Consider the following 12,460-nt stretch of genomic DNA (forward strand, 5'->3'; position numbering starts at 1 on the left):
CAGTTACGATTGCGTTCACGTGCAGCGCGAGATCAGCGCAGACAGCGACACAGAGAAACAGCAGCAGCAGCCACGCTCGCTTTTTTGCATTTCGCCGCTGCGTGGAAATGCGGCCGCCTTCTCGGCAAGCGTCGGCCTCGAGACGCCGTGGCCGCCGCAGCCGCGGGAGCAGGTAAAGCGAGGCTTGCGAAGGGAAAGCACGCGGATGGGTGCGCCACCCTTTTGACGCTGCGGCGCCGGCGAGAGGAGGCAGGTGCTGTACCCACCTCCTCTTCCTCTTCCTCCCCCTCCCCGACCACGGAGGAGGAGGAAAGAGGAGGGGGTAGTCCCGTCTAACGGGACCTCCAGAAGCGGGACAAGCGAGGAGAGGTGGCTTGAGCGCGCGCGCCTGCGCATAAAGACGCTCTAGTGTGGCCACGCGAGCAAGCCCGTCAGTGGAGTGCCCCCCTTCGGGTCCGTGTCTCCGCCGCTGCTAGTGCCGCCGCTGCTCCTCAGAGTGTGTGTCTCTTCTTCAGCGTCCTCTTCACCATCGCCGTCTCGTGGTGTTGCGCGCAGTGCTGGTGACGGCTGCTGCTGATCCTGTCTCCAGAGAATCCTCTCGTTGGCCACAGCCACCACCATCGGCCCTGGATTAACCTCGGCAGACAGGTATGTGAGCTCTGGCAGCCGTGCACGTCTACTAGCGATGGCTCGTTGTCCACTGGTGACGACCGGCCCAGTCCTGGACCCCGTGGTTCCCTTGCAGTGAGCTGGCAGTTACGCGGATTTTTAATAGTTACGTCAGACGTTAGACCAGCTACATGCCTGGCATGCTACTGTAAATGAAGAGGAAAGATGAGGAGACATTCCTAGCATCGAACGGCTGTGAACAAGTGCAGTGGAATAACGATGTGCACGAGATGTGTACCGTATGTTCGCATGGCCAAGATGACACGTCTTGTAGAACGCGTATTGGGTCCAGCGGAAGTTTGGATGATTACGTGCTTAAATGGGACCACCGGACTTCAGATATTTTAGTGCTTAATGCCCCATGCTTCTCCCCCATGCTTCTGGTGTAAGCTGCAGTACAGTGACGGATGCGGCTAGCTGCAGTATTAGGCCGCAATGATCAGTCGGGACCTGAATTACCTTGCACGTTTGTGAGGACATTCGAGAGCATGGCACCATATACGACTTCTGTGGCGATCTCGTCCCGCTTTTATACGAGTTTTTTTATACGAACCTCCACCAGCTTGCGGCGGCGCAGTCATGACTGCAGAAACGGGTCAACTGCCGTCGTGACGGTCCCGATCCTGCCTCCCTGATCTATGACGACCCATATGAACCATCCCGGTGTTACGGCGAGATTGAGAGTGCACATATCGGCGGCGGCGTGCAGGGAAAGGTGCCGCGTGGGGCCCCCCACTCCAGATGCCGGCGGGGCCGAAATATTTGGGCTATGAGGCAGTAGGTCACCCGCGCCCATAGGCTCCCAGCGGCGAACACCCAGCGGGGGGAGAAAGGCGAGGCGCTTTCAAAAAGACGACACGGGCTCTTCTGCCGCGCTGGTCAGTTTCGCTCGGTCGGCCGTGACGTCAGACCGCCGGCATTTCTTCGGTCCGTCGGTCGGCAACGCTTATGCAAGGGTCGTTGCCGGTCGGTCCGGTGTGACGGCGCCGGCTGGACGCACAGGCTCGGCGGGTTCGACCGCCTAGGCGCGCTGGAGGAAAGACGGCGCGCGCCCACGCGGGTTTTGCTTCTTCAAGAAAAAAAAAGGCGTCGTGTTAAGCGGTTACCGTCTGGTGAACGAAGCCAGGTCAAGACGAATGGAGAGAAAACCAAAACAAAACGAATAAAGAACCCAAAGCAGAGCTGAGTTTCGTGAGGTGTCCTCTGACGACTTCTTGGCTTACCACGACTGGGGCGGAGAGGATGTTTTACGTCATGGTTTACAAAGAGCGGGCAGAGTGAGCATAACCTCCCTGCCTTTCCTTCTCCTCCTCTTCTTTGCTGGGCAGAACGTAAAAGAAAAGAAGCTGAGAGCACAACTGGGAGAAGTCTTCACCATATAACAAATGTGATGGATATGTTAATGATGATCGCGGTTTAAACTGCCTGTATAGGAACCTGCCAATGGCGCTTTTCGGGCGACGTCGCGTTGAGTGTCTGACTAGATTTCGGGCAGAGTAGTGAGTTTCCGGGCCGCCTATATCAGGCTAAATGTTTTTTTAAGAAAACGTCGTCTATATCATAAAATTTCGAAAGCAGACAAAGCGTCTGTGATGGCTAAGTAAAGTTTTGGTTTGCGTGGGTCGGAGAACAAATTGCCGAAACATCCCGTCTCTCTTCCCCTCCTTTCCAACATCTTTTCACGCTTCCCTGGTTTGCTCCGACTCGTGTGACTTTCTTGGCTAGTGCGAGCTAGCTACTAACTAGGCAAGGTTGCGGTCCTCCACTGACAAGAATTGACTTGTCACAGGATCCACCGTCGAGGCTTCGTTAAAGTAGGTGAAGTGCGCCGAGGCCTAGTGAACAATGGGGCCTCGTGTACTTAGCTGGTGATGTTGATGGCGGTTGCACGTATCAATATCGTCCGTAACGACGAGCAATTTCGATAACATTAGAACTGACGCTAGCCTTATAACAATGGTGGATACATAGCTATTCAAGTGTCGCTGTCACGCTGTACAGAACGATCAAAGTCTCTTTAAAGCCAGCTTCCTACAAACAATCATAGATACAGAATAAAGGCACAAAACAGCTTTGCACGAAGCATGTCAAGATCGTTTGGGGGTATTGTCTGTGGGTCTTTATTGAGCCCTGCTAAAGTAGACCCAACGTCCCGAGCCAAGAGGACCGGGAGAAGTTGGAGGTCTTGCGCCGTTATCGTGACTTCTGGAAACTACGAATGATCGCTGCAGCGAAAGCCCCAAAGCTTTTTCTTTTTGTCCCTATGATTATGTTTTATTTTTCTTTCAGTGCGAAACCACAAACGGCATAGAGTTCGCAGTAAGGTTTTGGGGTCGTTATCGTCGTCAAGAGGTTGGATCCTCAATACAAATCATACTGAAGTCCCTCAGTAGGCTTAAAGAAGTGGCAATGGAGAAGGGCTGCTACCGTGAAAACTAACAAGAATATGAATCATAGATTTTTTTTTTTACAAAGGAAGATATCGTTACCATGTCCAACATTCTTTTGAGCAAAATTTTGAATATTGAAATATTGTAAGGTACTGTTATGGAAATACTGAAGGTAATGGTTCCTTTTTCCGATGTGCCGCAACATCTTCTTTTAAACTCCTTCCATCCCTCGCATGAAACATTTAAGACTGCCGCATTAAAGCAATGGAGAACGCTCTTGACGACAGCAAAAACGCTAATAGCAAAAAAATGGCAACTTATCGAAGGGAGATCTACAGATATATTGATTTTCATAGTGAAATCTTCAATATATGAAAAAAAATTAGTTCATAAACTCTTTCCAGTTCAAAAATACTTTTGTCGTGAAATGTTGGCTATGAGTAGCAAGAGACCTGCACAAATGTCACGGGAACTATGGATGAATGCACTGAAGCAGCAGTACAGCATTCTTCTGTAATAGCGGTCGCAACATAGAATACATAAGCACCGATGGTCGACAGGTGTTCAGTGCCGACTATCCACCATCCAGGATCATTAGACAGAACGTGAGTTGTTTGCATAACGCAGCGGCTTTGTTTCTACGTCAGGCGACGAATGCATGCATCCGTGACTATTGGGACGAAGTGAATTAACACGTTTTTACGTCATTCTTTGCAGCGACGTTCTTCGGTTTGTGGGCGGTTCAGAAAAAGAACGTTCCCGCCATTTTCAGCGAGCCGATCAAGCGGCATTTTTTCGCAACGGCGCAGCGGAAGTTTGCATGCCTTGCCTCTCCGAACAAGGTTGTGTTCTTGGGATCGGGCTCTCATTCTTCTCACGTTTGACTTTCACGATGCACGAGCGAAACGATCCGCTCTAGCCATTGCCGTATTATCTGCACGGGCGTATAGTGGAAGCATTGTCTTCGAAGGATCTGTCGAGGTCACTTCTGACGCAGCGGTGAATGGGCCGTAACGACTGCGCTTTCCGGTGTTGTCGGTGCATTGCAGCTCGCAAGCAAATCGGATTGCAACCTTCTCACGCAGTGTATGGCGTGTCTAAAATACGCTTTAAAAATCATGCTGGCCTGTGCAAGAACTCAGCGTGTGAAGCTGTCGTCCATTCTTCATAAGCAGTTATAAGTAGGAGCGGAAACAAGCACCACTGTGTAGTCACCGTTACACTTAAAAACCAGCGTTACGCTTAGCGTTACGTTTAGCGTTACGCTTAAGTGCCTTCCCCGTTTCTACTGCTCACGGAGTTTTAACTTTCCGGCTCTTGTGTTGTCGTGCATTTATCTGCTAGCGCATTCTCGTAACTGTGGGCGCCTACTCATTGCGGCCTGCGTTTATTGTGTAAGGCTTCTAGAAATGAGGCATACGAGTTCGGGATAAGTACGACGGTCATTTTGTGTATAAATTCACGGCTTTCTCTCATTCGAGACAGCTACAATGTCTCTGTTTATACGGCTATTCATTTGCTGCTCAATAACGCTTTATTAGATGAATAGCAAAGAACGAAAACGAGACGTAATAATCTGTTTAGATTTCGGGTAATCAACATTTCTTTTGACCAGCTCGGTCATAGCGTGAAAGCAATGCACAGCGAAGGATATAACGACGAGCAAATCAACCATACTCAAAGAGGACTGGCGTTAACTTCCAACTGGTCCCGTCATGTCTTACTGCTAAGTTTTGTTGTGTATATAGACAATCAGCACGTACAGGGTTGTTCCTCCGCGTCACTCGAAACTATTCTTCTCAAACACAATTGATTTTTCACAACAATGACCGTCCCCTCTCACTACCATCATGGCAGGCGCCCAGACGTAGACAGAAGTCGCCGATTAATTCATTAACTGAAAAGCCTAAGCCCTGCCTACTTCGTGTAATTAGGGTGTCGCGCGTGAAGAGAAAAAGAAAGCGAAGCGCAAACCGGTTCTGGGAGGAAAACAGACTTCTCTTCTCTTCTTTCTTTTTCTTCGCGACGGGGGAAATAAATGTGTCATTGCGGAACGGTTGAGAAGGGCTTCGCAGCCGCAGGTAATCGCCGCCGGGCGGTCGCCGCGCTCTTCTCTTGGCACAATTGCCGGCGAATGCCGTCGGGGCGGAGGCCGTTATGTGGCATCGAGCCATCGGAGAATGCAGCCTTCGATACGCAGCGCCGACCGAGCGCCCGTCAGGTCCCGTTTCTCGGAGAGGCAGGCAACGCCCTCTCTTGGAACGCCTTGACGTGGCGCTCGAAATGGCTTCGACCACCTCCATTTGTCGGGAATTTTGTTCTATAATTTGTTTCCTCAGTCTTACGGAATTCTTCCTCTATTCGCAGTGGATGACGCCTATGCACCGTCTTCGCCAAAAGTAACCGAGCAACGGTGCTTTGTTTCTTAGCTACTTACCGAAGCACTTATGGCAGCCCTTAAGCTCTGAATCTATGTAAAGTAAGGTGAACCCTTTTTTTCACGTTTTGACACCCTTCGGTCTTTAGGGGTGTCGTAAAGGCTCCGTTACATGTTTGAGAAGCAAAAACCTGTTGCTCGGTTACTTTTGGCAAAGGGGGTACGTGTGTAGTCGCGTTTACGTGAATGCGAACCTGCTGCTCGGTTACTTTTGTCAAAAGGGGTACATGTGTAGTCGCGTTTAAGTGAATGCGAACCTGGAGCTCGGTTACTTTTGTCAAAAGGGGTACGTGTGTAGTCGCGTTTAAGTGAATGCGAACCTGCTGCTCGGTTACTTTTGTCAAAAGGGGTACATGTGTAGTCGCGTTTAAGTGAATGCGAACCTGGAGCTCGGTTACTTTTGTCAAAAGGGGTACATGTGTAGTCGCGTTTAAGTGAATGCGAACCTGCTGCTCGGTTACTTTTGGCAAAGGGGGTACGTGTGTAGTCGCGTTTAAGTGAATGCGAACCTGGAGCTCGGTTACTTTTGTCAAAAGGGGTACATGTGTAGTCGCGTTTAAGTGAATGCGAACCTGCTGCTCGGTTACTTTTGTCAAAAGGGGTACATGTGTAGTCGCGTTTAAGTGAATGCGAACCTGGAGCTCGGTTACTTTTGTCAAAAGGGGTACATGTGTAGTCGCGTTTAAGTGAATGCGAACCTGCTGCTCGGTTACTTTTGGCAAAGGGGGTACGTGTGTAGTCGCGTTTAAGTGAATGCGAACCTGGAGCTCGGTTACTTTTGTCAAAAGGGGTACATGTGTAGTCGCGTTTAAGTGAATGCGAACCTGCTGCTCGGTTACTTTTGTCAAAAGGGGTACATGTGTAGTCGCGTTTACGTGAATGCGAACCTGCTGCTCGGTTACTTTTGTCAAAAGGGGTACATGTGTAGTCGCGTTTAAGTGAATGCGAACCTGGAGCTCGGTTACTTTTGTCAAAAGGGGTACGTGTGTAGTCGCGTTTAAGTGAATGCGAACCTGCTGCTCGGTTACTTTTGTCAAAAGGGGTACATGTGTAGTCGCGTTTAAGTGAATGCGAACCTGGAGCTCGGTTACTTTTGTCAAAAGGGGTACATGTGTAGTCGCGTTTAAGTGAATGCGAACCTGCTGCTCGGTTACTTTTGGCAAAGGGGGTACGTGTGTAGTCGCGTTTAAGTGAATGCGAACCTGGAGCTCGGTTACTTTTGTCAAAAGGGGTACATGTGTAGTCGCGTTTAAGTGAATGCGAACCTGCTGCTCGGTTACTTTTGTCAAAAGGGGTACATGTGTAGTCGCGTTTAAGTGAATGCGAACCTGGAGCTCGGTTACTTTTGTCAAAAGGGGTACATGTGTAGTCGCGTTTAAGTGAATGCGAACCTGCTGCTCGGTTACTTTTGTCAAAAGGGGTACATGTGTAGTCGCGTTTAAGTGAATGCGAACCTGGAGCTCGGTTACTTTTGTCAAAAGGGGTACATGTGTAGGCGTGCGTTTACATGAAAGCGACACAAGTCGACCCCAGTCCACTTTTTGAGGGAAAGAGCAGGTTTTGAGAAAGAGAGGAGTGACTCGTCCTCTACTACTTTCCTCGACGTTTTTGCTCTTCTGTCGCATTCATGTAAACGCGGTTATGAACAGACTCATTTTAGTAGATTCATGTGCACTGCGAACGCAAGCAACTGTTTCAACAACTTTACATACTTACATGCCTTTACATACTTAGCTTTCCTAACTGTAGTGCACTCCCAGCAATTCTGGTCAAAAACATTTCGCAACGGGAAAGAGTTTACGAACACATTTTTTTTCATATATTGTAAGATTTCACTATGTCAATGTTCATATCCGCAGATCTCCAGCGAATAAACTCGCCTTTCTTAGCTATTGACGTTTCTACTATCGTCAAAAGCGTTCCCCATTGGTTTTATATGGCAGTCTTAACTGCTCGATGCGATCAATTGAAACACTACAAAAGAAAGATTTTGCTGCGCATTAGAAGAGTGGACCATTACCTTCAATATTTTCATAACAGTATCTTATAATTTTCCTGTTTCCTAAATTTTTCCCCGCAATGTTGGACATGAGCTTAAAATATTGCGATGTTCCATACTTCTGGCTAAGAATGCTGGAAATGTTAGGACTACGCTGTAGCGGATGCTGTTTGGTAATTACCTCCTTGGTTTAAGCGATTATGGTTAGCCGTGAGTTAAGGCTCGAAGAACACTAGCATTCCACGTGCGCTCTTTCTTGGCCTTATTTTATGTAACGAAATCCTGGGGAAAGCACTGACCGTCACCTTTGCCTAGTCACACTGCTAAAATTTTGCGCTTATGTGAACGAATGGTCAGTACACATATGTACGTGCCAAATACGTTTCGCTGTACTTTGACTGTTTCCAAGCATACGAAGAAAAATGATGCCTCGAACTAAGAACTAAAATGATGATTCCGACTACGTGTCTTTAATCGCAAGTGGATGCCCTATACAAATGAGAGTCCCCCGAAACGGTGCACAGTTCAGTGCTTGCACCAGTGAATTATATATATATATATATATATATATATATATATATATATATATATATATATATATATATATATATATGCAGCCATGAAATGCACGAAATCAATGACGTTTGGCCCAGCAGCGAGAACTGCTTTTATTGGGCGGTAGTTTACATAGACTGCACCTAATTTCCTAATTTCCGTTCAGTGAAATCCCCAGAGGTGGAGTGTATCATTTTATCACCTTGCAAATGACGCAAATGGAGTAGAGTTCTTCCCATAACTTGTCGCCGTAATGCGCTCGTGAATCAACACCAGTTGTCGCAAGTGAGAGAGAGGAAGTACTTTATTTGGCAAACTTTGTTTTAGTCGCCCAGGAGGGAACCAGCCTGTTCCACCAAAGCCATTTGTTCGAATGTGTCGCTTCGGCTGCAGTCAGTGGATCACGGAGAGCATTGGCTGAATAGCAAACGAAGTTTCTACGCAGCCAGTGTATAGTTGGCGCGACACCCTTGTTAGCCAGGTCAGCAAAGCATTGTTTTTGAAATTTTAACAAGGCTTTAGCGCCGTTATGTCCCCGTACCTTCACCACCATTGCACTTTGTATGCAACTGTTGCAATTTTAATCATTCTAGGCTGCTGACATAGCAATTAGGTTATTCTGCCGAACCTACATGGAACAATGTTCATGATCAGTCACCAAAGAAAAATTGTGTGAATGAGACTTGGTCTACAGCGACCGTCGCTAGGTACTTTACAAATGGATGAATGTTTCTATTACCCTTCTTATATACGACCGCGCCCATCCCCTGGAACTAAGAATAGCCTACGCAGACGCGGTTCTCTTGTTCCGGTCACCCCCTCTGCTTTAGAAGGATTAATGACCCGGGAGATTTCCCCAAAGGACACGTCGACCATTAATTACGACCGCTTGTATCCGCTCAGTAATTATCTTCCAGCCTGATACCTGCGGTTAATCTCTACCGCCTACCCTACTGTCACGCTTCCCTGTGTTTGTAGAATTATAGTAAAAACAAACCAACTCCTCCGCCCCTGAATATAGGCCACGTCGTTAGAAGAGTGGTCTGTGGTAACGGAAGAGAGTTGCAAAGCTCTGACGAAAAGAAAGCTGGGAGACGCTTCTACACGGAGCTGCCACCCACGCGGATCGCCTCGGGGATGCGCTCACCGCGCCCCCATACGCCCACCAACGGCGCTGCAGGCAGGCGGAAGCCGCCGGGGAGGTCCGCGAGACCTTCACCGCCTTGGCCGACCGCCCGGCGTCGCCTTCCTGCCTGCCTCCGTTTCGCTTTCTCTTTGTATTCCGGTCCCGCCATTGTCTTCTTTGTTCTCGTTTATTGCCACTCTCTTCTGCTTCTTTATGTACGTCTCGTTAGCCATTGTAGCTGGCAGGGCGCAATTAGGCCTAAGCTGTATGAGAGCCGTATACTTTATTTCGACAGGAGGCCTAGTCACGATGGTCGCTCGAGCAAGCATAGAAATTAAATTTCGGGATCCAAATCTCTGTCGCAATTCATAAGCTAGCCGAGCTCTTTTGTTCTACCCTTTATTATAGCCATGAAGAGAAATCCGGGCATGACCTGCGGCTAGTTTCTGGAAGTCAGCTGGACATAGGTGCCGTCCAGGAACATGTCGGTCAGTCGCGTCCTCCTATCAGTGGCGTCCTCCAATTTTCTTTTCAACACTATTATCTTATAATTTCTACGAGCATAACCTTGCTTTAAACTAGGCAAGGCGGTTCGTGTGTTAGCCGCAGGAGGCGTGACAGGCTCCCAGACACCGATTTTTGTACCAGTGTGAGCGCCGGATTTCGGTAGAACACCCTATAAGGAGTTCCGCAACTTAGTGCGATCAAAGACCTCGGATGTACTGCTTGTATTACGGGTAACGCAGGATGTACAGTCGGGGACAAAAGTCTCTGGACCACGTGTTTTATGAACGAAGCCGATAGCTCTGTTATTAGACGCCGACTGGAGACCACACCTGAGGAGGTGAACGTCATAACGCTACGCATTCACCACCACAAGTGTGGTCTCTGTCTGGCTGCTAATAATAGAACTGTCGGCTTCGATTCCGCTGCATGCGGTCCAGAGACTTTTGTCTCCGACTGTACTTAGGACGATCATTGCTGAGAAGCGCGGCTTGCGGTACACAGCATTGAGGACCTGCTGCACGAAGACGCGGACGAAAAAAGAAGCCCACGCTCGCGCACTGCCTGCCCCTGTGTCAGCGCGCCCGACTCAATGACACGCGGTGAAACTGGTTCTGTCGAAGGTCGCCCGATTACGGATTGAAGAAGAAGGTTCTCGACGCTGCAGCGGCGGTTTTGCGGAATGGTCGTCAGGGCACCGGACGAGCGCACTTATAATGTACTTCTCTTTTTATCTGTCGGTCTCGTCCGGTCTCGGGCAATGAGTGTGTTCACCGGGTCCTACGTGACGAGCTTCCCATGCAGTGCAGTCGACAAGTGACCCCTTCGTGTGCAATCACTTTTCGTACCGTGGATGTTCAATGCATGCTTAGGAGTTCTGAGACCGCATGCTTGTGAATCCTGAAATTATATCTATTTCGCCGAGGTGGAAGAGAGTTGAAACACAATTTTGACATTGGTAAGTGAGCTTTCACGCATTTTGAAGCCATCTGAAACAAAGACTAACAGGCGCCACTGCAGGCGCCAACGTTTCTTTAGTTGATTATGTTAAAGGAATGAAAAGTTGTTTCCTGCTGAAGTTATGCACTTCCAGAGCATTGTCGTTGTTTTTTATGCGTGTTTAGAGTAGTTCCTTTGCTCTTGTCAGAGAAAAAGCGCCTCAGTGCAGTTCGTAATCACCGCCCTCTGAGGAGCCTCATGGAGTCATCCATGACGTCATAATAGAAACTTCGATTGCCTAGTATGAAATGCGTGGTATTCACTGACAGAAGTTACCTACTTGGCTTGGATTGGTTGCTTGGGCTAAGGGGGTTTAACGTCCCAAAGCGACTAAGGCTATGAGAGACGCCGTAGTGGAGGACTCCGGAAGTTTCGACCACCTGGGGATCTTTAACGTGCACTGACATTGCACAGTACGCGGATTGGTGCCAGTAGCAGTGCCTGTCCTTATAAGAACTTCTTTAGACAGTCTATAGACTCTCTATAAAGTTTCGTCTAGAAAGTCCACAGACTTTCTATAGACAAATCTTATAGACTTGTCTATAGGCAATCCTGCAGGCAGTCTATAGACAATCTATATATTTATGGCCACGCAGTTTCAGTACACTTTTTTCAACAGACAATCTATAGGGTATGGATAGACAAAAGTAAAATCCTATAGGAAGGGAACAGAGTATATAAGAGTCTATAGACTGTCTATAGACCAATTTAGAAGGGTGGCGTCGTTTTTAATTTCTCCAAATTATGCACAGATCAACTGAACAGGCCACCAGGGTTTTATTGCGTCTTTCACAGTTCGTTTTTTGGGCTTACGGGTGTACCAAGTAAGTAATTTCGGTGAAATTTTTAAACTACGACGCATATGCAGCACATCTGGGTCAAGATTGTCCATTTAATTAGTGGTTAGTTGGGCCCTGAGGATAGCGTCCGATTGTTTAGAAAGCCTTCTCGAAGGTTCTGTGTGAGGGATTGGGCGCAAAATGCGCAATTATTTTTTAGCTTCGCAGAGATGCAAGGGCACGTGTGATGAGTAATATCACACAGAGTTACACTATCAATTATCCGCTTAGTGTAACAAGGGCCGATTTGGCGGCCGTCTCCGGCGCATACCCGCCTTACCGACGTCACTACGTAAGACAGTAATCGAGGTTTTCAACGCTACTTCCTCGATGACGTCATCCACTATCAGTATTATACGCTGTTGGCATAGAACATACCACAAGCAACGAACGACCACGACGATGGGCTCGAGTAGCTGGCTCACTCTAAAGTATAGTCGAACTGCCCCATTGTACGTTTGGTCCTATCATTTTTTTTTCATTTATAGTTCTATTGTTTCCTGATGAGATGTCCTCGAAGCGCTGACGACCCTGCCAGTTGTGACGTCACTGCGATTCTTCTTCGGGGTACGGGTCAGTGATGCCGGCAACATTAAAGTTCCATCCCGGATAGTGCGTCTCGGAAATGACCACCTCTTTGTAGAGATCCCAGCACGCGACAATCAGTCTATCCGTTTCCTCAGTGCACGGCTTTTTTTCTTCTTCCAGCCGTGGCGACCTCCATGATAGATCCCCGCAGAGTCATTGTCGAGTCAGGTAGGCCTAGTTTCACTGCGGGAGGTTATCTGTTTACAACGCAGCCCTCCGTTGTTAACGCAGTGCGTTTGGAGTGAAAACTGGGTGACGCAACGGTGAGAAATGTATGCTATCCAGGGCTTTTATAATATGACGGTTCTATTTCAATTCACTTTTTTTATTTTCGGAAAGCAATACGGCGCATAC

The 12,460-nt window shown here is 48.2% G+C and overlaps 1 protein-coding gene across 1 annotated transcript in view; it reads left to right on the forward strand.

Moving 5' to 3' along the window:
* The first annotated feature begins 459 nt into the window (after nucleotides 1-459).
* LOC149347993 (uncharacterized) overlaps nucleotides 460-12,460 on the forward strand; it is a 70,037-nt gene continuing 58,036 nt past the window's right edge. Inside the window, exon 1 of the mRNA XM_089585706.1 lies at nucleotides 460-648. The gene's annotated coding sequence lies outside the window, so the exon portion shown is untranslated. The remainder of the gene's footprint in view (nucleotides 649-12,460) is intronic.

Source organism: Amblyomma mixtum, chromosome 4, assembly GCF_055824585.1.
Source record: "Amblyomma mixtum isolate Tamu chromosome 4, ASM5582458v1, whole genome shotgun sequence".
Classification (NCBI taxonomy): domain Eukaryota; kingdom Metazoa; phylum Arthropoda; class Arachnida; order Ixodida; family Ixodidae; genus Amblyomma; species Amblyomma mixtum.